Raw genomic sequence first — 25,359 nt, 5'->3', positions numbered from 1 at the left:
TCTTCTTGACAGATGTCTGTTAATTCTGTAATATGCACTATCATAACTGGACTAATATCAACAGAAGCCAGTTCAGAGACTGTACTAGACAAGTAAGGGGGCTTTGGTTTAAAAAAATTTTTTTTTGTAAGATTTTAAAGACCAATATCTTTAAAATATAAGCAAATATCCACTGAGATATAGGGAAACAAAATGACAGCACTGTTTACGTTAAGAACTATGAGAAGAAGCAATTGTTTTTATTTTATCAAGAATAATTCTGTAATTGGAACTATAGAAGCTAGATATTTTCTTGCACAGCTGGCTCTTATTGACTAAGGATTTTCAGTTAGTCTTCTAGGAATTCCATCAAGCACTTAAATAAGCAGCTACACACATTGGTAAATAAACTGGAAAAAAGACTAAAGGTCAAAACTGAAAGACGAAAAAAAAGTCAGCCTGCTTTATTATTTGGGTGCCTAAACAGATACATAGATAAGGCCAGAAGGGACCTCTGTAGTCATCTAGTCTGACCTCCTGTACTGTAGTCCATAGGACTTTCCCAAATTAAAAACTACAGCATATGTTTTAGAAAGACATCCAATCTTGATTTTAAAATCGCCAGTCATGGGAATGCCATCACAGCCCTTGGTAAATTGTTTCAATGATTAATTACCCTCACTGTTAAAAATGTGCACTCTATCTTCCATTGAATCTTGTTATACCTCTGTCTGCTAGACTGAAGAACCCATTATCAATTCCCCACGCCTCCATCTAGGTACTTACCAACTGTAATAAAATCACCTTTTAACCTTCAGTGTGCTAAGATGAATACGTTTGGCTACTTGAATCTATCGCTATAAAGGTCTTTTTCCAATCCTTTAATCGTTCTTGTGGCTCTTCTCTGAAATCTCTCCAATTTCTCAACATCTATCTTGAATTGTGGATACCAGAACTGGACGTGGTATTCCAGTAGCTGTCAGACTCAGTACCAAAGACAGAAATAATATAACCTCCCTTCACATACTTTAGAATCCCATTTATACATCCAAATATGGCTTTAGGTGTCTACCTTTAGGCACTTAACTTTAGAAGTAAAAATGTACTTTTTAGATAATCTTTTTATAATAGCTAAGATGACAAATGTTTATTTCCACCTCCCCACCCTTGTAGTTACTTTTCTCAACTTCTCTAAAGATACTGTCAGAGCTACCTATAAAGTGTGACTGGACTAACATGTTTAAATAGTAAATAATTATCATGTAGAAGTCGCAACTATACAGTACTTTTCCTGCAAATGCAAGATCTGCCGTTTGCATGGTAAGCAAAAGACCCTTTATGAGAATATCTGCACCTCTAAGTTAAACCCTTACCAGTTTTTCCTACTAAACTTAAAGTTAAGTGTCACTTTTAATAACCATACAAAGAGAAAGTCTCCAGGAACAGCTCCGTCTATATATTAAGATGCCCTGGGATAAGGATTTTAAAATTAGATGATTTTCTGTAGTAAGAATTCCAATTAGTATTTTGCATTTCACTATAAAATGCATCCATCCACTTTGTCCAAATTATTAGAAAAATAAATGCCTTCATACATTCCTGAAACCCAGTTAAAAAAAAAAAAAAAGATTTACCATTCCTGTCTACTTTTTGTAAGCGTGTGTCACTTACAAGCCCAAGACAAACTACACTACTGTCTGCATTTTTCTCCCTTGGCAATAAAGGGCATCAAAAGCAACTGTCAAAAGCAAATGTGATTAACAACTAGTTACGGCTTAAGGGAATATGTAATGCCATTCTCCAATACAGAACTTGGCATTTTCACTAGAAAGCAAATCTGACATCTTTAATTTCTCTTAGTGGAGTTGTTCAGGTGTTCTCTGGAAAGAGCAAAACTCAAGCAAGCACTCAGCTGAAAAATCTGAGCTGCTCCTTGTATACAAGAATGGAGAGAATGTTAAATCTTCTCATTTGTGAGTTGATTAGGGTTAGAAACTGTCTTTGGTAGTGTTCTATGGCTAGAAACTTGGTACATCGATAGGGAATGGATCACCTGTACTCCCCAATGTTCTCTGCCAAAACTAAAGTTGTTTTAAAACATTTCTTTGCATAGTTCTTTTTAAAGTAGTTTCAATCCTACTCATGGTTATTTTGGAGCCATCACAGCCACAAGCATGGCCACTGCAGCGGTATTTCAGCCTGCAATATCATCCAAGATAGACAGGTGTTCACATAAAACAAACAATTCCTGGTGTGCAGAGAAGGCCATTAGGCAAGATGCAACGTTCTCAGATCTGGAATTCAGCCCCTGACCTAAGTTTAGGAAACATCACAGGACTCACGTATCAGGGTCTACAGCAGCAGTTCTCAAATTGTGGGTCAGGACCCCAAAGTGGGTGTCGACCCCATGTTAATGGGGTTGCCAGCACTGGTGTTAGACTTGCTGGGACCTGGGGCCAAAACTGAAGCCCAAGCCCCACCGCCCAGGGCGCAAAGCCCAAAGGCTTCAGCCTTGGGTGGCAGGGCTCAGGTTACAGGCCCCCCACCTGGGGTTGAAGACTTTGGGCTTTGGCTTTATTCCTCCACCCCACTGGGCAGGCTCAGGCTTCAGTCCCTACTTGTGTAGCAATTTTTATTGTCAAAGTGGTCGCAGTGCAATGAAGTTTGAGAACTCTTGGGTCTACAGCATCAAGCCCATCAGGATGTGAGGAAACACTATTAGCTCCTCCCCCCATTACTTTGGTTTTCTCCATGTCTAACAAAACTCTCACAGATGTGGATTGCTGATTCTATCTCTGTGCGCGCGTGCATGCAGATGCATGTGTGGTGGTGGTAGGGGAATAGCTGCACAAAAGGGGGTTGGTTTAGCCAAATAATAGAGGTAGACAGAATCCCTATGTGTAGGAATCCATGGGCAAAGCCACCTTGGTGAAAGTGTAGGGTACCACGGGGAAATGCAAATACAAGTTCTCCTTGCTTGGCTGCATTAATCCCACTTAGAAGGCGAGCACCAGGAAGGAAAGTTTGTTCTTTATTCCAGGAAGGTCTGTAAAATTAACTCTCCAGGATTATGAAGGACAGCGAGAATATATCTGCTTCCTGGAGACAGCACCTGTATTTATTGCTCTGAACTTTATGGGAGGATTCAAGGTTTTGGGGTGTGTGATATATTCAGCATGTTTAGGAGAGTAGCACTAAGTCCACTGTATTGTCTTTAAAAACATCAACAGATGTTAGTTAGAATCAACCAGTCTAAGTGTCTCCATAACATATTTATTTGGGTGTTTAGTAAAAGGTATTCTCCATCACTAGTTATGCTAAGGTGGAGCAAGAAGGTCTTGGGCTCACTTTTGGATTGTCTACTTGCATTCATGTCCAAGTGGTGGCTGGGGAGCAAATGCAAGTCCCACTTGCCATGCTCAACTCCAACCAGAAGAGGAAAACCACCTGTTATGAAGCAGCCATCCCACCTTGGAAGGTGCACTTTCAAAGCCTGTGCAGGATAACAGGAAGCATTATGATGGTGAAGCATACTGCTCTGGGAAAAACTGGCCAAGTCCACTGATGTTTAGATGTATATGAAAGGAGAAGGGCCTCACACTCATTGTCTGAATTTGGACCATATAATTCACAGGAAATCAGATCTGCTGACAGCCCACTTCTGCGCTAGGAGCAAAAACCCAGACACTACAATAAGAATTTCTAGTCAGATTTGCTTGGCTCAATCTTCCAAACCTCTGGCTTCTGTCCTTAGCCCATACTTCAGTTTGCTGGGCTTGCTCTGAGTTTTTATTTGCTGTTTGACACATTAGACCTGAAAATCATCCAAGAGGAACCTCACTCTAGGACCAGGGGAAGCTTACTTAACTGAAGTTTATTTTTTCCTAAATAAAATAATTAATCCCAGTCCATTTGACTCAATGTTAGGAATGGAGAGAGAGCATGTGTCTAGGTGATCCACTCTAAAAGATTGCATTTTGACAAGAAATGAAAAAGGTGTTTGCATTAATACCCTCCTCTGTCACTCCCAAACTCAGGAACTTGATGATGTGCTTTGCCTGCAGACTGAAGAGGTGTCCAGAATATTATCCATTCTTGAATATCACAAAGCTTTGCTTCCCACAATTGCAGTGTCTTGAAGTTGAGACGGTCAGGAAGAGATATCAGAAGCAGTACACACACACACACACACACACACACACACACAGCATAGGAAGATCCCACCCCACACTCTGAACTACAAACAATACACCCTAGTGTGTAAACAGGAGACTTCACTCCAGTTTAGCTGCATTAACAGGAGTTAAGATTTTTCTACCGAAGGCATTGAATAAGATATATTCCTATGGAATAAGGGTACCACAGAGTTTTACTAATTCATATATACCATAATTTGCACACACAAAAGTTGTGCAGAGATTTAATAGTAAAATACCACCTCACTACATTCTATGCTAAGTCTGATTCTATTTTAGATATTCATGAACCTATCAGCAGAGTTTAAAAGAACAGTTTTACTACTGTTATGGTTTATTTTTAACAATGTATTTTTACAGAGTATACTATAGTACCATAACACTTTCTACCATTGTCAAAATAAGTGTAAGAACATTTTGCAATTTGTTAACTTGTTTTTTATGTCCCCCCCATACCCATTATCATAGTGTGAATTAGAGAGGCTCTGTTATAAGAAACCTTGGATTACATGGATGAGCTGACCACTTGTCAGGTTCTGCCTGATGAAACCATATTTAAAATGGATTTATTCTGTTCTAAGCAGATTTATCTAGGATGAAGTTCCTGGCCTGTAGCTTTATGAATTGGAATATAAAGGATTATAATTAGAGGGGTTTCCAGAGCTCTCAGTGCTATGAGTAATTTAAAGACAAAGAAAATTCACTTCTAAGATGTCTTAAAGACAACTACCTACTGTAGCACATTTACAGATATCAAGTATCAGAGGGGTAGCCGTGTTAGTCTGGATCTGTAAAAGCAGCAAAGAATGCCACAGGATTCTTTGCTGCATTTACAGATATGTTTCAACTGCCTTAAAGACAAATACCACACAGATTTAACATTCAGGAGCTCAAGCAGTGCATGTTACTTCATCCAAAATCCTTTCTGAGCTAACATTTTATACACCAAGTACAGCATTCTTAAGAAAAGTAATTCAGTTCAAGCAAATAAAATCTGTGAGCTATATACCAGGGGAAACTGGCTGGTAGAAACCCACAGCAGGTAGGAGCAAAGGAGTAGATTCCCTATTACAATAAAATAAAGTATCCTTGCCAAGAAAGCAACTAAAGGATAGAAAACCCTTTTAAGAGTTTATGTAAAACAAATACTACCCTTAATTTGACATTGAGTTTCAATTAGTGAGCATCCCCTCCTTTTCTGAATGAGTATAGGACCTGAGACGGCCTTTACCTTATGTTGTTAGGAGAACACCAGCTGCAGTTAGCCTCTAAGTTGGGTCCTTTGCTGCTGGGACCTTTGCTTGGAGTAAGGGCTCCCCAGTTGTGTCTCTGATCAAAGGAAAGCTCCAGCAAAAGGTTGTGGAAAAACAGAAGAAGATGCTTCCACCAAATCCCAGTGTGGAAGGAAAGATGGGGATCAAGCGGACCAGTACTCTGTCCATGAAAGAGTAAGAGGTGGAAGAAGAGATGGAATGGCTACTACTGTTCTAAGTGCAAGAGCAAGGATTGGGTTAGTCACTGCAGACGATTAACTCACCTGAGCAAGGAGGGAAGGGGTTCTGGGGGTGTGAAAAGAAGCTAGTTAAGAACAGATCAAAAAAGTGGAAACTCAACTCTTGTTCTTAAAGTAGTAGGAACATATCTCTGCCCATTCCCTCTCGTTTTAAGAATGGGTGTATTTACGTTGAAGATTCATAGTTTGTTCTTTAAGCTGTAGATGTTTGATGACAAAATCATGTTTAAGCTGGTGAATGCAGCTGTCATCTTGACAATTCATGACATTATTTCCTTCCAGATATCCCCATTGGTTGCATATTACCGCCAAGGTATGTGAATTGATTCACCTCCTGTATTCCTTTACCTTCCAATGTACTGTCTCAATTGAGTTGGGAGTTGCTGGGATCTCACTGGATTTGTTTTTTTGTAACCGATTATTAACCTCATCTTTCTTGCAATGCTGTTCAGTCTTTATTTGCATGTTGGTTGAACAGTCACTTAGAGAGTTATATCAGCAGAAGTATACTAAAAAAAAAAAATTGATTCTGTTAAACCATGGCCATGTTGGATCCATCTACACTTGTTCTCATAATGACATCAATGGCAAAGCCCGAACAGGAGAGGAAAGAATGCATCCTTGTTTGACACGTGTCCATGTTAAACCATTTCCTCAAGTCTGTGTTCACTTTAACTGTGCATGCTGCATCTTGATATGAAGACTTGATGATGATAATTATTTCTGCTGGCATACCATAATACAGATGTGCCAGAGTGAACAGCAATGGAGGCTGTCAAATGCTTTCTTAAAAATCTATGAAGTTTATGAGGAGTGGGTTTTACCACTTGATGCTCTCCTTCAATGATTATTCTTAGGGTGAAAATGTGGTTGAGACATGATCTTCCGGGTGCAAATCCAGCCTGCTCTTCCCTTCGTTTTGCCTCAACTGCTTCCTTGATTCTGCAGAAGCCTCTGCCTATCATTGAAAGGGAGTACAATATCTTGCCAGATACCGAAGTCACTTAGGTCACCCTGCTTTAGTATTTTGAATATACAGCCATTTTTCCATTGTTCTTGAGGCTCTCCTTGGTTCCACAGTTGCTTGGAAAATTCAGTGATTTTATCAATGATCATATCACACTGTCATTTCCCCAGTGACTTGGTCCTCACCTTCAGCGTTAAAACTTACTGCATCTTCCATTTCTTTGTTTGTGATGCAAGATGTTAAAAGGTCTAGTTCTGGGTGTTTGATTTCTTTGTCAAAAAGCAGCAATAGCTTCCTGTAGTGCTGGTTAGCACTTCTTAGAAGTGCTCTGTCCATCACACACTGTTCATGTTTTCTGTTAGGGTCTTTCCTTAACAGGCCCTCCAGCTGGAGTGAACTTGCCAGTTAGAACCCTGCTGAGTTGATTTACTACCACCCTTTTTAGCAGCTGCTTCAGCATCCTTGGTGATATCTAAATATTTCCTCAACTCTTCTCATGCTGCTTTTTACTGCTGTATCTTTTGTTTTATACAAATGTTGTGTTTATTCTTTTTCTGAAAGCCTGTGAGGAGTTAATGTTTGCTTTATGTTGTTAAACAAGGTTACATCTTTACAAAATATTTACCGGGGAAAAGGTTATACAATCTTCAGTTTAGCATAGGCTCATCGGAATGTCAGGGAGATGTTCATGCTTGCACCTCTCCTGATATACAGAGTGTTTCCCACAGCAGTAGAAGAGCAAAACAGATTGTACAGCAGCTAGTACTATGAGTCCCCAAGCGCTACTAGAATTTAGACATGAAATAGGATCCTTGCCAGTTTCATAGAGCTTCTCCTGTGCAGAGGGGAAGACAGCAAGAAAGAAAAGGGGGAAACAAGTCCGATACTATAGTGGGGGGGGGGGAAATAAAGGAAAGAATAGTTTCCCCTCCCTACAGTCTCCCTCCTGAGCTAAGCAGTAAGAGAATTGTTTCTGTGTGTATGGGCTCTCACACATACTGTAGCACTTCAAAAGCAGGAGCAGTGGAGTCAAGGTCACTAGGACCAACATTAATTCTGTTGGAGAAGAGCTCCTTTGTATTCAGCATTGGCACAGAATAATGCCTTGTCTACACTACAGAGTTTTGTAGACAAAACAGTGGAGGTATACACCCTACAATGCTCCTTCCGCCAAGAAAACTCTCCTACTTTGCCGACAAAATAAAACCACCTTGATGAGAGGCATAGAGCTTTTTGCAGAAAAGTTATATTGATAAAGTGTTAGTATAGACACTGCGCTTGGTTATGTCACTGTAAATGGCCTCCAGGAGGTGTCCCACAATGTTCATCCTGACTAGAGGCTCTGGTCAGTGGTTTGAACTCCATTGCCCTGCACCCAAGTACACAGGCATCTGCCCTTTCCCCTTTAAAGACCTGGGAATTTTTGAAATTCCACTTCCCGTTTCCTCGGCACCGACAGCCCACATAGCATCTTCCCAGCTGGCCACAGCAGCTCCATGCAGCAAATGCTCTCCCACTTGGAGCACACCTGAGTTGTTGGATCTGCTGGTCCTGTGGGGAGAGGAGGCTGTGCAGACCCAGCTCCGCTCCAGCCGCAGGAACTTGGATACCTACAGTCGGATTTCTTGTGGCATGCTGGATAAGGGCTACAAATGGGACACACATCAGTGCGATGCGAAGATAAAGGAGCTGAGGCAGGCATACCAGAAGGCAAGGGAGTCAAACGTCACTCTGGTGCTGTGCCAAAGACCTGCTGCTTCTCTACGGAGCTGGATTCCATTATCAGTGGCAACCCCACCTCCAGACCTCCAAGAGCCCCCTGGATACTTCCAGTTGTTGCTTGGTTATATGAGGTAGAGCTGTCCTTTGCTCTGTGTATTCTAGAAGTGGGTGAAGGGGATAGAAATGTACAAGACTAGCAGGAGAAAAAAAAAAGTTTGTAGTGATAATCAGGATGGCCCATTTCAACAGTTGACAAGAAGGTGAGAGTAACAGTAGGGGAAAAATTAGCATGGGGAAATAGGTTTTACTTTGTGTAATGACCCATCTACTCCCAGTCTTTATTCAAGTCTAACTTAATTTGCAAATTAATCATTACACAAAGTAAAACCTCTTTCCCCATGCAAAGCCCTCCCCATATCACTACAAGTTTTTTTTCCTCCCTCCTGCTGATTATAGCCCACCTTAACTGATTACTATCCTTATAGTTAGAGGACACGGAAAATATGGGTGTTGCCAAACCCTGTGTGTATACACACACACACCCCCCTTCCTACTGTATTTTCCACTGCATGCATTTTTTGAAGTGGGTTTTAGCTCACGAAAGCTTATGCTCAAATAAATGTGTTAGTCTTCAAGGTGCCACAAGTACTCCTGTTCTTTTAACTATTCCTCAGAGAGCCACCATCACACGCTCGGGATACACAACCTATCACTAAAACTCCATTAAAAAATGCTGTGTGCTTTTTCTGCTTTTCCTCTTCCATTTCTGTTAATTTCCATATTATGCATAACTGAAAATTCTCATCAGGCTGACTCCTCCTCTACTGTACAATCCATTCAGTTTGTGTCAAAGACACAGGATTGAGGCATCTTGACTAAAACAAGCAGCAGCAAGTCAGTTATACGGGGAAAGTCTTGTGGTCAGTTGGCAGTGACAGGAAATGAAATACAAAGAAAGTATATTCTATTTTAGTGAAATGCATATTTGCCAGAATGGATATTTGTTTTGATTATCAGAGACAACTCATATGCATACCCTACTGTGAAAGCCAACTTGCACTCCGCCGGTAGAATAAGTGGTTGCTCATTCACATGTCTCATTAAAATAAAAGCACCCAATACAGTAGAACTGCAGCATCTCCAAGCATTTGACTGAGAAAGGTACTTGTACATAACACGTTTGTAAAGAGGTTTCATTCTAGTCATTTTATACACAACCCCACCATCTTTCCATCAAATCAATATCCTCTACCACTAGACCAGCAGTTCTCAAAACTTTAACATGAGGACCCCCATTTTTATTTTAATTTTTTGGGGACACCAAGCCCCGCCCCCACTCTGCTTCTTCTGCCAAGGCCCCATCCCACTTCTTCCAAACCCTCCTCCCCCCCCCGCTTACTCCATCACCCCTCTCTCAGTTGCTTGCTCATCCTCACTCACTTTCACCAGGCTGGAGCAGGAAGGGGTATGGGCTTTGGGAGGGAATTTGGGTGCAGACTCTGGGCTGGGGTGCAGGAGGCATTTAGGCTCTGGCCGGGTGGCGCTTACCTCAGGCCGCTCCAAAAAGTGACCGGCACCTCTCTCTGGCTGCGGGGAGGGTGGGTGTGTAGTTGCCACATGCTGTGCTGCCAGACTTCAAGCGCCTAAAATCTCACGGTTTGACTTCAGTAGCCTCCAGAAGATAGAGGAAGGGGGAGGAGTTGATCAGCAGGTACTGAAGACCCTCTAGAGTCCTCTCGGGGACTTCCTGGGGTCCATGGACCCCAAGTTGAGAAATGCTGCTCTAGATCCACACAAACACAAGGTTCTAGACTCACCACCAACCGTAGTTCTTTTCAAACTCAAGTCCAGATGTCACCTTTTACCTGCTAGCACCTAGAAAGACTGCTGGGAGCCAGTATTTCCTCAGGCTAACTCTGGGCATTGGTGCTCTTGCAAAAATTTGCTTTACAAAGGCTATTTAGATTGCACTGATTCCTCTGAACAGCATTGGATGAAAGACAATGTTAGAACCTTCTCTCCAAACCCCATTTCACCCCACACTGGCATCTATGTAGGTCTGTCCATACAAAAAGCATAGGACACATTTGCATCTTGAGTGACCCCAATAATGTGACAAATACAGATTACATTTAGAAATAAAACAACCAATTTATGGCCTCAGTGTGGGATATGTTGAGAATAATGCTTGATGTATATGTTACATTAAAAAACTATGTTAAAAGGATGTTATTTAGGATTAAGGTTGCATGGCAACTGTACTTCTGACATTTCCCCAACTTCCAAATACTTGACCTTCTTTTCAACCTAAATATTCTTCTACCTTGTTCTGAATGCAAATTTCCTAGGTTGTTTTTTTTTTAAATGAAGGAAAATGAACAAAAACAAGGTTATACACAATTGTAACAATCTCCTCAACATGCAGCATAAGCAGCATTTGAACTCTGAATCCTGCAGCTGAGGACTGGTCTTCACTATGGGGGAGTTTGACACTGCTGCAGCAGGGATCAATTTAGTGGGTCTGGTGAAGACCCACTAAATCAACAGCAGAGGTCTCTCTTAGCTCAACCCCAGTACTCTAGCTCTAATAAGGGAAGTCAACTGGACAGCGTCTCCCATTGACGTAGTGCAGTGAAGACATGGGGTAAGTCGACCTAAGTCACGTCGACTCCAATTACCTTATTCACTTAACTAGAGTAGCGTATCTTAGGTTGACTTACCCCCGTAGTGAAGACAAGCCCATAGACTTCTACCACTTAAGCCACAGGACTATCCATGTCCACTAGCAGCTTTGCTTTCCCAGAGATGGAAAAGGGCTGCTATGACCACTGCTAGGTCTGAGGAGGGGTGCGTCCAGTCCAACCCTCTTCCCCTACTACTGTGCTAGCAGCTCCCAATGAAATGTGCGCTACTGCTTTGGCAGCAGTGTGAGCCAGGCCGTAGAATGTTAGGCTCAGTTATCACCTTGGCTTGCTGTTAAAGCTTTCTAGAGGAACACAAGCGTTGTTTTAAAACACAAATTTGCCTCTCACCCAAACCTGAATGGAATTTCACAGGATAAAGAAAAAGCACTTCTCTAGCTCACAGCCTCTCCCCTCCCCGCCGGCTGGATTTTGAAGGCCTGCTGAAAACAATGAATGTGTTAGAACTTCCCAGGAAAAGATTACCAAAATCTTTAATAATGAAAAGTGTTAGGCAACCTAAATATAGGGATTGTTACCAGCACACCCAATGGCAGACTAATGCATGGGCCCTGTCCAATTTGGGAGCCCCCATGGGAGCGCCGGAACCTGGGTAGAAGTGTGCAAGGGGGACCCACCAGTGCCAGAATTGTGGCCACGCCCCAGCCAGGCTGGAAACCAGAGCCAGGCAGTGGTCAGAGCTGCCGAGGGAGCCCAGCCCACTGTGAAGAGCCCCAGATCCCCTGCCTACCCTCAGTGGGGGCCAGAGTGCCTGAGAGCAGCCCTCAGCCTGTGTCCTCACTCTCCGGGGCATGCTGCTGCTTTTGGGATCCAAGGGCAGGGGATCCAGTCTGGCTTCCTGCCCCCTCCTTCAGGCCTGCTGACACGCTCTGCAGGGAGAGGACCCTGCCCCGGCTGGGAGGCAGCGAGGAGCCCTGGGAGGATTACAGGCAATGATGAGCCAGGCAGGAAGGGCTCCTCCAGTGCAGCTCCTATTGCTCCTGGCCCAGCCTCAGCAGCTGCTAAACTCTCCCCAGGCTCACTCAGTGCCTGCACCCAGCTCCAAGGCTGCTCCTACTGCCACCTGGGCTTTGTGTCTGTCATAAACATACAGCTAAGGGTAGCATAAAATCCCTACTTACCCTATAAAAAGAGTCAAGAAGCTCAGATAACCTGGTTGGCACCTGACCAAAAGGACCAATAAGGGAAGAAGATACTTTCAAATCTGTGGGGGAAAGGTTTTTGTTATCGTGTTCCTTTGTTCTCTCCCAGTCAGTGAGGAGCCAGGGCAGAGAAAATACATCTTCCTAAGCCAGAGGTTCTCAAACTGGGGTTTGGGACCCCTCAGGGGTCACAAGGTCATTACATGAGGGGTCACGAGCTGTCAACCTCCACCCCAAACTCCGCTTGCCACCAGCATTTATAATGGTGTTAAATATATTAAAAAGAATGTTTAATTTATTGGGGGGGCGGGGTCGCAGTCAGAGGCTTGCAATGTGAAAGGGGTCGCGAGTAAAAAAAGTTTGAGACCTACTGCCCTAAGCCATATCTGAACTAAGCATCTAATATTACAGAAATAGTAAGTAATAGCAAGGAAATGCATTAAATTATCTTTTGTTTTAGCTTGTGAATTTTCCCTATGTTAAGAGGGAGGTTTATCCCTGCTTTTGTAACTTTAAAGTTTTGCCTAGAGGGGAAATCCTCTGTGTTTTGAATCTTTTTGTTACCCTGTAAAGATATCTTCCATCCTGATTTTAGAGAGGGGATTTATTTATGTATTTATGTTTAAATAGACTTCTTTTAAGAACCTTATTGTTTTTCAGTGTCCTAAAGACCCAGGGGGTTTGATATGTTCTCACTTTGTAACCAATTGTTAGGGTATTACTCTCAAGCCTACCCAGGAAATGGGGTGTAGGGACTTGGGAGGATATTTTGGGGGAGGTAGGGCTCCAAGTGGCCCTCCCTAAATGTTTAAATCACTTGGTGGTGGCAGCAATATTAAGGGCAAGGAAGGAATTTGTGCCTTGGGGAAGTTTTTAAGCTAACCTGGTAGAAATAAACTTAGGGGGTCTTTCATGTGGGTCCCCACATCTGTACCCTAGAGTTTAGAGTGGGGAAGGAACCCTGACAGTGCCCAAGGCAGTGCCCAACCATGTGTGGCACCCCTCCTCCTGTCACCTCTGGCTCAAGGCTTGCAGTTTGGGAGGCAACACCCCTATGCCTCCCCCTGTCCCAAACTGCGCCACGGCCATTCTGCCTTATGCTACTATGCACATGTTAAAAAGTGGGGGGAGTGGCCCTCCCACCTCAAGTATGGGGAGGCATGGCCCCACCAACCTCTCTGGTTTGGCACCCCTGAGCCCCCCAGAGTGTGGGGGGCCCACTTTTTTTGTGTGCACAGGGCCATAATAAATCTTAATCCACTTCTGAGTGTACCCTATAATTTTTTTAAGGGCACAGATTTGCGGGATGAGTGTCCCTCTAATATAATTACTTTGCTTACAAGGTTACAATTAAAGACTTCAATTTAACGTCTGCTTTCTGAAGGTAAATTTATAATAAATCATAAACACAATAGCCAGAAGCCAAAGATTAGCTATGTAGGTGTTTAAGAGCTCTACATTTGAAGAATGTCAGAATGTTTTTAGCTCAGGGCAATCAGTATGTAGTTATCTGCTTTATCAGAACTACTTCATGTTTGTTACACAATCTAAATTTCATTATGTTTGCTTGTGTGACTGAGTACTAAGCATTTTTAAATTCTGAATAAACCACAGAGCCAAAATATTTCTATGAAGGATCACAGGCATCTCCAGGCATGCTTACCTTTACAATTTCACAGCTTTAACTATTTGGGAAAGATATACAGGGTAGATACTGAAGTTTTATTCCAGCTAACCAAACAAAGCCATTTATTCAGGGGAATGTACAGAGCTACAAAACAGTCAGTCACTGGCTAGCTGCTGCTCTTACTGCAAAAAATGTTAGAGAGCCAATTTCTCTCTGTAGTTTGAAGGAGCTCTCTGAACCGGTGGTAAATAACCTGCACTACCTGCCTCATCCCCGTTAGCGAATAGCTTGCAACAAATGGAAATACACATCCCAGTGCCATTAAGCTAACACTTCACATGGACTGGTTCTATTATCGTCCACGATAACTTCCCTAATCCTATGTCAACAGTATACAGCAGCATTGGGGCATGCAATTCAAATACAGACACAGTAGAATGGCCATCAGTTCAATCAGCTAAGCAGCTGTAAGTTTGAACAGTCCACTTATCTGCAGTTATTGAGATGAGAGACTCCTGCTCTAAGACTTGTTATGGTAAAAAGCATCTTACAGTCTAAACATTGACTCATCACACACACTCACAGCTCTCAGAAATGGTACAGCTGTTGCACACCGTGAGCTCTCTGAACTCTGAGTTCCAAAACCTGAGGGAAAACACTAGTTCACTACCTCAGTTTTGGGGAAAAAAGATATTCTTTTAAAAGGTGAATTGCATAGATTTTGTTTAAAAATTAAACAGAGATCCCAAATAGATTTCAAAGCTAGAGGATGAAACCTCACTAGTTTGCTGGGGGGGGGGGGGAAAAGAACACTGGAAAAAAAAAATCACTGACTGCTGTAAGTTCTCAAGTAAGCTATTAACCTCCCCATGAATACTGCATCACTACATATATATTGGACAGCTATAATGTATGGTATTTCAGAAAGCATAATTATGGTACACTACCGTGAAAATAATGAAGTCCTGGTTATATGAGACCTTGCTACAGAATCTGCTGGCATGTTTTTGCTAAGAAGTTGGGACGAGAACACTCCCATTTTTTGTTGTAAGTGTTTATATTAATATTGCTCATGAGTACATCTCAATTGGCAGCATTCATTTTTTTACTGTCTCAGAAAAGAGCAAGGATTTCACTTGTATTGGTTTCGCCTCTAGCAGTGGTTTCTCCAGAACAGGGATGATGCAAGCTGGCATGAGTGAGTTACAGGCAGGCAGGCGGGGTAAAAATGATAGAAAAGGCACTGCTGTGTCTTTTTTTAGCATATACTTGATTCTAATCCACTTGTCAATGACAATTTCACAAGCAATTAATTGCTTTGAAAAATTACAGCAATTGCACGAAGATAAGAACAATTGCAAGTATAATTAAGTCTACACACAGATTTCCCTTGATTGGGATCTTAAAAGATATTTTTAAAAGCTGCTGGTCTCCTTTAGAAGATGATGCCAAATGATCTCATAGGTCAGTCACAATGGAAATTCTGCCTACGGACTCTTTGGCCAGAGCGCAGAGTACATCAAGGCACATTTTTTTCTGCAGACCAGCCCCTCTTTTATGGGCATATGTTACAGTGGGTTTGTTGTTGTTTTGTTTGGTGAATTGTGAACATGAATATTAGGATGATTGGTGGGCACAACAGAAGCTAGCCATGCAAACGTTGACCTTTACACTCGCAATTCGTTTGCTGCTGCAAAGTAGGCAGGTACAAGTTATGTGCATGAAAATGGCACTTGCTAAACAGTGACTAGGCTAATGCCTGGCTAACATTTAGACAAACGAACAAAGTGTAAATTGTGAATTTATTCATTTCAGCTCTACAAAACACATGCCACTATTGTACTTGCGCCTGCAGACTGCAAGCTCTTCAAAAGCTTGGGACTTCGTTCTTTGTTTCGTATCTTCTGCTTCTTATAAAGTACTGAGAGTGCAGTGCACTTTACAAAATTAAAACTAAATGGCATAGAAAGTGTCTATATTATGATTTTACGATCTGCTTGAGTCTCAGCAATGACCTCATAACATATCTTTTGAAAAATGTTTGATAACAAAATGTTGCTCCAGCCATATGGATCAAACATGTATGTTTGCAGAAATGGCTTAAAGATAAAATGTTTCTTCAAGTACGAATGATGGTGCTGCAAAGCATGACATCAACAGTCACAGATGTAGCTGCTTGGTGGGATATTTCTCCCCCTTTACATACTGAATCAATTTGACAATGACTATATCAACATGACACACAATTAATAGCAGCTATTTAAAAAAATGTCAGCCTCAACAATAAATCATATTGTAATATCACTCACCTATAAAGATGATCAATTTAAGATATTTCTGATTTATTAGAAACCAACATTATGAACAGTTCCCCCAATTGCTAAGCCAAAAACAGCTTAACTTGGGGGAGTAAGTGACTGCATGCAAAATGTGAAATGGCATTGTGACTACTGAGGTTCTGATCCGGCCACATATTTGTTTGCAGGCCAAACTAAATGCACAGGAGATGTATTTCACTGTTATTCCCTGCATTAGTGCCATACCAAAACCTCACAACTGCAAAATAAACAATGTCATGTATAGCTGTTGCTCTCATTCTTCACGCTTTCATAACTTGGCACAGTTTGCCATGGAATCAGATAACTGAGGGCTCTGAAAATAGCCAATTTCAGGCCCAGGTGCAGAAATTCATTAAAAACTGGCAATGCTGCTCTGTTCCTTATTCACCTCCTTCCTCCTTTGTTAACCTTATTCTTTGAAAGAACAAAAGAACAGAGTAAGATGGAGAAGGAGAGAGGGAGGAGGGATGACAGGCAGAAAAAGGTGGTAAAAAACCATGTTTGTAATTTTAGATATTCAACCAGAACATATGCACAAAAGACATAGGCTTTCCACCTTCAAGCTTTCTTTTAAATGTACAGTGTATAGCCAGCAGCATTTTAAAATTGGGTATTGAGATTTATAAAGCAGCTCAAAAAAGCAAGCGCTGTTAGCATATTCTCTCAGGCTAAATATTAATAAGGGATATGTGTTGGAACTTTCCACCCTTCGGGCTTGTCTTTACTAGACAACTGTGCATCACGTCACTGACCAGTCACGTTGGACCTGAGCAAACTGTGTTCAGCATAACGCTAGTCAAATAATCATTAAACCCTCCACCTAGTACAGGGTAATCATGATTTGCCCTGGTCTATACTGACCAGACATGTCAGCTACCTTCTGTGTGCCAGAAGCTGGGAATGGGCAACAGGAGATGGATCACTCAAGGATTACCCGTTCTGTTCATTCCCTCTGAAGTACCTGGCATTGGCCACTGTTGGAAGACAGGATACTAGGCTAGATGGACCTTTGGTCTGACCCAGTATGGCTCTTATGTTCTTATCTTGGCTCTTCCCAATAGCATCCAAACATTACAAGTTCTTCAGTGAAGCCACATCCTAGTTAACAACACTGTACAAATAAATTTAGAATGTTCCCTGTAATTATATGAGTGTCCGTGCCATCGAATCAATAGCTGTGCCACAGTATTACAGGGGCATTGGATATGTTATGAATACATCGATTTGGAGCTTATTTACATGACACAAATAGTTCAATCCATTTGAGTGAGCACCACCATATAGCAAAAATTGAATATCTACTATTTAAATTCCAGAGTCCCGCTAAAATGACAATTGTTTTCCCCATTGTTTTGTACAAGATTTGGGATGACAGAAAAACATGCAGCTATTGTGAAACATTTTCTGTTCCATATTATACAGAGGATACAGTGGCTGGTGCATATGATGGAATTAAAAAAAACCCCAAAACTCTATATGGATAATAGGAACCTGTTCCACTGAAAATACAGAGCAGAAATGTTTACCCTTTGCAGACACATGGACTACTTCCCAAGACTGAACCTAGTTATTTATTACAGCACCATAGATGTGCACGGTGCCGTACAGACAAAAAATGTGACCAGTCACTGACCTAAGAAGATTACCATCTAAATTAGATACTGAATAGGGAGAAATGACCTCAGACAAGAGGAGGGAGATGTGATAAGGAAAGGAATGTTTACATACTATAAAGTCACATGGTTGTTTGTGAAATACATATTGCGTTAGTTCCTTATAATTAACTTGGCACATGAAGAGGAAGAGTCACACTGAACAGTTAGTTTACATATCCAGTTATATTTCTTCAGCCTCCATTGGTGTACATATGTGAAACTTCATGCACACGATTTTGCCTCTGTGTCATTAGCATGCAAGATACCTACAAGTACATAGGTGTCTATACCTGCAAAGTGTAGGGGAACTTTAGTGCTTATAAAAGCAGAGATCCAGACGGAAATTTCCCTCAAGAGATTTAATTATGATTTTAAAAAAGTCAAAAGGAAGTGCACACAACCAAAACATCTCCTATTACTTAAATCTTCCTTGAAAAATGAAGAAGAACTGCTTGTTATTAATGTGCACCTGCAAGAAAAAAAAATACTGTTGATCAACACTGTTGTTTCCAGATCGCTAACAGAGCGGGTAGCCTGGGCCTGCATATAAAGACTTTGTGGACCATACATGGTATACCCTTGGTATACAGGTCTGCTGTGCAGGAAGATGTTGCGGAGCAACACTGTTTCTTTAGATCTTATGCAATAACAATATTTTGTACAGTAATCTGCAATGTGTAAAAAGCTAAACATTACAGTTGGGCCTTCTCTCCCTCTTCCTAAGGGAACTGAGACAGGAACGGTCACTATTTTATGGGGGTGAGAAGCACATAGGAAAGTGGGAGTGGAGGAGTAAAGAAAGGACAGGACAATTGACATGAGTCACTCATCATAAAAGGACTCTATCTTCATTGATGCTGGAGCCTTCATGTGTCCTGATAACAGGGTCCTATGGATCACTGGACATATCCATTACTTTCAGCTGCACTGAACAAGTACATTGGTCAGATGCATTGGAGAAGCTGCCTGGCATTACAACTTGAGTAACAATATTCCTATTTAAGCACTGCAATCAACTTCTGAAGTTAGCAAACCGCTGACCATGACTAAGGGACTCATCTCTCTCTGTACTATTGTTTCCGCCCCTAGACTCAGTGGGGCAGTTAACACTGTATGGCCATTTATGTGAGCAAGATGAGTAGAATAATCATTAACTAGATAATCTATAATTAGATAATCCATATTTCAGACCAGTAAGAGTTCTCCTAAACACAGTCCAGTCATATTTCTTCACTGAAACACAATGTAGCCATCTCTGAAGTTCACTCAAGGACACCTACAGCATACAAGCCATTGATTAATATTGCTCATGAAACAATAGTGTAAACAAGAAGTAGACAATTTAAAAAAAAGGTACAGAGAATTGAAATTAAGGGGAGCAAATTACAGCTCTAGCTAGGACATTCACTGGCACAAAGTTGTGTTTAATTAATTGAATCAGCATGATCTGAGGAGGAAAAAAACATGCTTCTGAACAGTTGAAAACCTATGATCACTAAATACCATACAGTACAGGATTTGTATTACTTCAAACCTTGTTTTCGGACAGAAATATGTTGCAAAACAGCCCCTTTCCCCACGAAAATGCTTTTTAAGAGTCTGATCACTCATTACATCTTTATCAGTATGCTACCAAACTACCAAGCATTAGCCACTTACAGACTTTTGTAAGGCTCAAAGGAAGAAAAGGTTTTCTGCAAGGAGCATGCCTGCTAGTATCAACATATCAAGTGAGCCGAGTAGAGAAACAGAAACACAGACCAGCTGGTTGTGCCCAGCCTTAAAGAAGATAGATGTCAAAATGACCTCCTAGATCTCAGGCTGATGAGGAACCCCCTAAAGTTCACTGACTGGCTCTGATGAAGAAAGACAGAAAGGGAAACAGGCTCCCACTCGCATAAAAATAAACTTGCAGGAGTACAAAGGGATTAGTAGTACTGAACCGAACGAACCCCCCCCCCAACACACTTCCTCTCGCTGTTATAAAGATAGGCCACCCAGCTAAGGGCTTTCTCTTAACGAACCTCAACAAAAGACAGGTGGATGCAATCCAGGGGCTAATACCAGCACAGGAAGCAGCTTTACCCTTGGCGCCCCCTGCAACATCTCTGCCCCCCCCCGCACTCCCCACTTTCCCAGGCTGGCTCTCAGCCCCCTCATCCCATGCTTTCCATAGCACTGACATTCCCTGCTTGCTCTCAGGCTAGAGACTAGTCCACGGGGTGAGGAGGACCCGGGGGAAAGGGTCGCAGCTAAGCCCCCCTTCGGGACTGGATTCTCCCAGGCCCATGCCTTGGCCGCGGCGGCCTGGGGCTAGGGGCTCACCCCACATTCTCCTTCGGGGGAATGAAGAGCCCCTGATGGGTCTCAGCCCAGAGCAGAGACCCAGAGGGGCCCTGCCTGCTCCAACGCTCTGCCCAGGGCAGGCGAGCGCGGAGGGGACACGGCCACCCCCACCCCGGGAGAGGGGCGGACCCAGGCGTCCGGGACCCCCCGCGCGCTCACCTTTGCCGCTGCACCTCCAGCGTGAATCCGCCGCCGCCACCGCCGCCTCCTCCTGGGACGAGCTGCGTGGGGCTGAGCAGCACCGGGGGCCCAGCGCCCGGCTTGGGGGGCCCCTGCGGGGCGGGCGGCGTGGGGGGCGGGGGCCCGAGCTGGCCGCCCAGGAGCAGCTGGGGCAGGAAGGCGGCCAGCCGGGCCGGCTCCGCCTCGCCCTTGGCCCCCGCGGCGTGGGCCGGGGGGGCCCCGCTGGGCGGCAGCGGGGCGGGAAGGAGCCGGCTGAGGGCTCCGGCCGGCTCTGCCGCCGCCGCCTCCTCCCGCGGGGCCGAGGGGGGCGGCGGCTTCTGCGGGGCCAGGCCGGGGGGGCGCCCGTCCAGGGAGATGTTGTTGAGGAAGTAGAGGGCGGCCTGCCTGCGCCGGGAGTCGCCCCGCTTCCGCGGCGGGGGCTGCTCCCGGGGCGGCCGGCTGGCGGGAGAGCCGCACGCCGCGGCAGCCGCCATCCTCCTCCACCGCCGCTGGCTGTGCGGCCGCCTCAGCCAGCCAGCCGCCGCCCCATTGGCCGCTTCGCGCCGGTATGCAAATGAGGAACGGGCCGAGGCGTGCGCTCATTGGCTCGGCCTGCCCCCCCCCCCGTCCCATCTTCCAGCCCGCCCCACCGGCCCTGTGGGCTCTACTGGGTCCTAAAGCCGGCAACAGCGCAGGGCGCACAATGGGGGAGGAACAAGGGACAGCGGCCCTAGGGGCGGGGGCACAAGGAGACACTCCCCAGGCCTGGGGGACAAAGGGACACCTCCCCAGGGGCGGGGGTCCACCCCTGGGGGTGGAGGTACAAGCGGACATACCCCTGGGGGGAGCATAGAAGGAACTTGCCCCCGGGGCCAGACACACAAGGGGCACCATCTCCATGCGGAGCCAGAGGGATGTGTTGTGCAGAGTTTGGCTATAGGACCTGCTGTGCCTAGGACTGGCTGTGGGTCCTTATGCAAGTCACTTACCCTCCCTGTATCTGAGCTTCCCCCACATGGAACAATAATCCTAATCTGCCCCCTATCCCAGCAGGGAGTTGAAGGGCTAATTCATTAACATACCTGCTGTCCTTTAAAAGCATCAGTATTTTTTGTATGTTATGTTATTTATTTATTTATTAGCTAGGTCCCTTGATGTGCTCAGTACTGTAGGTGAGATTTTGAGGGGTCAGAGACCTGGACAAAAATAAATAAATAAATAAATAAATAAAAATAAATTAAAAAAAAATCAAGCTGGGTTGTTGAGGAGTGAACTTTAAACTCCGTTTCACCAAAGCTGCTGCCCCCAGTCTATGATAGCCCGCCTCCCCCCACACGATACACACGCTTTAATCAGAACACTTTCAGCACTGAGGGCAGGTGACAGAAACAAATGCAGAGTCTGCTCAAACAGTTTTACCGCCTCCAGTTGGGTTCCAGGGGTTTTGATAATTTTGTTTGACATGTTTTCTCCATCACTGGAAATTTTAAAATCAAAGTTGGCTGTTTATTTATTTATTTATTTTTTACAAGATGTCTAGGAATTATTTTTGGGTAGTTCTATTGCAGTGTTTCTCAAACTGGGGTCGCCGTTTGTGTAGGGAAAGCCCCTGGCGGCCGGGTCGGTTTGTTTACCTGCCCCGTCCACAGGTTCAGCTGATTGTGGCTCCCACTGGCTGCGGTTCGCTGCCCCCAGGCCAAAGGGAGCTGTGGAAAGCGGCGCAGGCCGAGGGACTTCCAGCAGCCTCCGTTGTTTCAATTTAACCTATCAGTACAATATTACTTAAGTACAAAATACTGTCTGGCAAAAAGCCCAGCAGACTATGTTGTTGAGCAGTATCCTCCAGTTCTGACCTCAGGCGCATTTGACTCTTAAGTGCCACAGAGTCTCTATGATAAACACTAGGGCTGGCTGGTTTATATGAACAAGAGCACAGTAGCATAGATGTAAAGCGCCATTTTTTGAATGCCTCTTCAAGTTCCTCTTTTGTACTCTGCCCACTAATCCATCTCCCTGGCACTTGCTCTTATATCCCAAACCTTTGAGCCAGCCATGACCGATTGGCAGCTTTCAGCTTTCATGGGTGCATTAATCACATGACCTGAAGTGATGTTCCAATGATCTTGTTTGACCACAGTCAGTTTCACTTGGGAGCTGTGTTCCCTCTTGACATCTACTGAAGCAGAATGGACATTTCCCCCAGAACCCTAACTGAGATGCATTCATCAATGCAGGTATTTTTTATGCGCTTCTGTCACTGCTGGTTTCCAGTTAGAAGCATAATGACATGCCAGCCTCAGGGGAAAATGTTACTGAGTGAACCATAGTGCCAATAGCTGTATGCCTTGGAAAATGATTCAAGCTTTCACTGCAACATTAAGTGTTTAAAAAAGGCTGAGCTGATTGATTTAATCATATAACTCTCCACCGGGGAGGGTTATGTGCTCCCTTCATGAAAAATGTATGTGGCATTTACATGAGGATTTGTGACTGAATGAATCAAAACCTTTACTTAACCATATGGCACAGGAACTGCAATATGGATTATTAACGACAGATTGGTAACTTTCTTGGTGTGATCTTGTAAAATTTGTGTTCTGAATAAGTAGCAAAAAATCAGCACTTCACATAGATCTTCAGAGTTTAGCATAGGCAGTGGCCCACTTAGTAAAGAGCAGGACACAATCAGGGCAGGGGTGGGGAAGTAAGAAAGGCTTTGAGGAAGAGGAGAAAGCAGGGATGCCCAGGGATGTGTGGGCCAGGCCAGTGTAGGTTGCCTCAAGAAGCCTGATATGATGATCCCCCAGGGCAAGGACCACATCAGAGTAACTCCCTAAATAACCCCCTTCCTAAATCTACCCAAATCCATGCTACCATCAATTATCCCCCCCATCCATCAATAGCATCATAATCTATCTCACTTCCAGCCCTGCTCCATCCTTCCTCCTCTCCAGCAGATCAGTGATCCACCCCCTTTCAGTCCACCAATTCTCCTTGTTCACCTTCAGCATCTTGACAGGCTACCTCTGCTCCCATCCTCACTCAATGCCAGCCTTCTTTTCATAGCAGGGGCTGCCTCATCTTCCCTCCCAGGTGCATCACTGTGTGGGAAAATGGAGCTGCCCTTCCGGCAGCACAGGGATTCTCTGCTTCCAATCCCCATATCTTCTCCCCACAGCTCTATGGGGTGACATGGACATGGAGCAGGAAATGGCGGGAGACAGAGAACCTCTTGCAGGGCTGGAAGGAGTCCGCCTGACTGATCCGTCTTCTGCCTACCCAGCAGCTGAGACATCCTAATGACAGGTAGGAGCTGAAGACTAAAATGCTAGTTGAGCTGCTAGAAAAGCTGGAGATGTTGGGCGTGTGGGCTAAGGAGCAGGGCAAAGGCTTGCATCTCCACTCAAAAGCACTGGGAAGTCTGGTGAGGGGTGAGTTGTTCTCATTGCTCAGGTAACGTTGTGCATTACAGTTCTTGGTTTGGCTAAAAAGCCTTATAGTAAGATCAACATTTTGAATTCATGAACCAAAATTTCAAAACCAGCCTCTACATTTGCACATATAGATTAGTGAACACAATGCGTCTGTGTCTGAAAAATACAGGCCTTGTGCCTGGAAGCAGCCCAGGGAGACATGAATTGTGTCTTTCGGGAGGCGCACTTGATTTGCGCACGCAGAACTGGAGCCACAGATTTAAAGGTGGGGAGAAGCCCTTTTGAAAACTTGGACCTGGCTACATTTTTCAAAACTAGACACCCAAGATGAGATTGTCAAGAGTGACTAGTGAAGCTGGGTGCCTTGACATCTGGGTAATCAATAGACACCTTCAAGGGGGCTGATTTTCTAAAAGTGCTAAGCACTCGCCCTCTTGACTATGAAGCCCCTTTGAGGTGTCAGAAATTGGGCACCCCAAAAGTGAGGGACTCAAAATCACTAGTCACTGCTGAAAATCTTGCCCCTAAATTTTTGCTAATAATATACTGTATGTGCCCACACATGCAAACCATCCCAGCCAAATGTGCAGCTGCACACGTAGAACCAGCAACTGCATACTGCAAACTTGACTTTTTATGCAGGTACTTGTTTGTATGTGCAAGTACATACTTTGTGCTTTGTGCAAATTCACCCAGAGCAGCGCTCCTGCACAAGGCCTAGGTATCACTCACATCCCGCTGAAATCCTCAACTTAGGTGGGATTTAAACGTTGCATAGATCGCATGCCAGCCCTTTGCACAGAATGAATTGCACCTGTAGTGAACCATGAATGAGGCGGCATTGTTATTATTTGCTGGCATTACTGACTGAATCAGACCCAATTTAAATGTGAAAGCTCCTCTTTATGGAGGAATTGGTGATCAGCATGGTGAAAAAAGGCACGTGTTAAAAGAAAAGGATAAGGGAATGAGTTTTTGTGAAAATCCTGTGTTATTGAAAATTTCCCTATGTGTGGCAGTAATTTCTTCAAGTTTAATGTTTTTAAAGATTTTCTCATGAAAGAGGTTAAATGAAACATCCCCAACATTCTGTAGCCAGGTAACTAATGACATTTTAGAATACTGAAAAAAAGCTTAAGAATCTAATTTGCCTTTCACTGGTTGCACTTCTTTACTTTCTGCATTTCATTCAGCTCAGACAATAAGGAAAATATTTGAGCTAGTTTCACTTTGCTTTTAGTCAGCTTTATTTCCTGGTTTACACTCTTGAATATAGCACTGGAATGTTTGAATTACAAATATACTCCAGAGAAACCTTTGTGTAGGTTTTTTTTGTTTGTTCTTTTTGTTTTAAGAGAGAAATGTCTATCATCAAGATTTGTAAAATCTTTACGTCTTACAACACCTATATTTTGGGTCTAGAGACTACCTGAAAATGTCCCTTTAGTGCCGAATTGGACAAGAGGCTGACGTGCAGTAATAGAATAAGGGGTTTGATATGTATTTCCAGGACAAACAAGCTGACAGCAGTGTTGCACACTATAAGTGTGATCCAATAAATATGAGTGCTTGAGGATT

At 43.7% G+C, this 25,359-nt stretch overlaps 1 protein-coding gene across 1 annotated transcript in view; it reads right to left on the bottom strand.

Annotated features, from left to right (window-relative positions):
* CABLES2 (Cdk5 and Abl enzyme substrate 2) overlaps positions 1–20,453 on the bottom strand; it is a 36,976-nt gene extending 16,523 nt beyond the window's left edge. The window contains exon 1 of the mRNA XM_030533383.1: positions 20,348–20,453. The gene's annotated coding sequence lies outside the window, so the exon portion shown is untranslated. The remainder of the gene's footprint in view (positions 1–20,347) is intronic.
* Positions 20,454–25,359: the final 4,906 nt, after the last annotated feature.

Source organism: Gopherus evgoodei, chromosome 14 (assembly GCF_007399415.2).
Source record: "Gopherus evgoodei ecotype Sinaloan lineage chromosome 14, rGopEvg1_v1.p, whole genome shotgun sequence".
Classification (NCBI taxonomy): Eukaryota; Metazoa; Chordata; order Testudines; family Testudinidae; genus Gopherus; species Gopherus evgoodei.
Note: the sequence above shows the minus strand (reverse complement) of the source record. Positions and strands in the feature narration are given on the sequence as shown.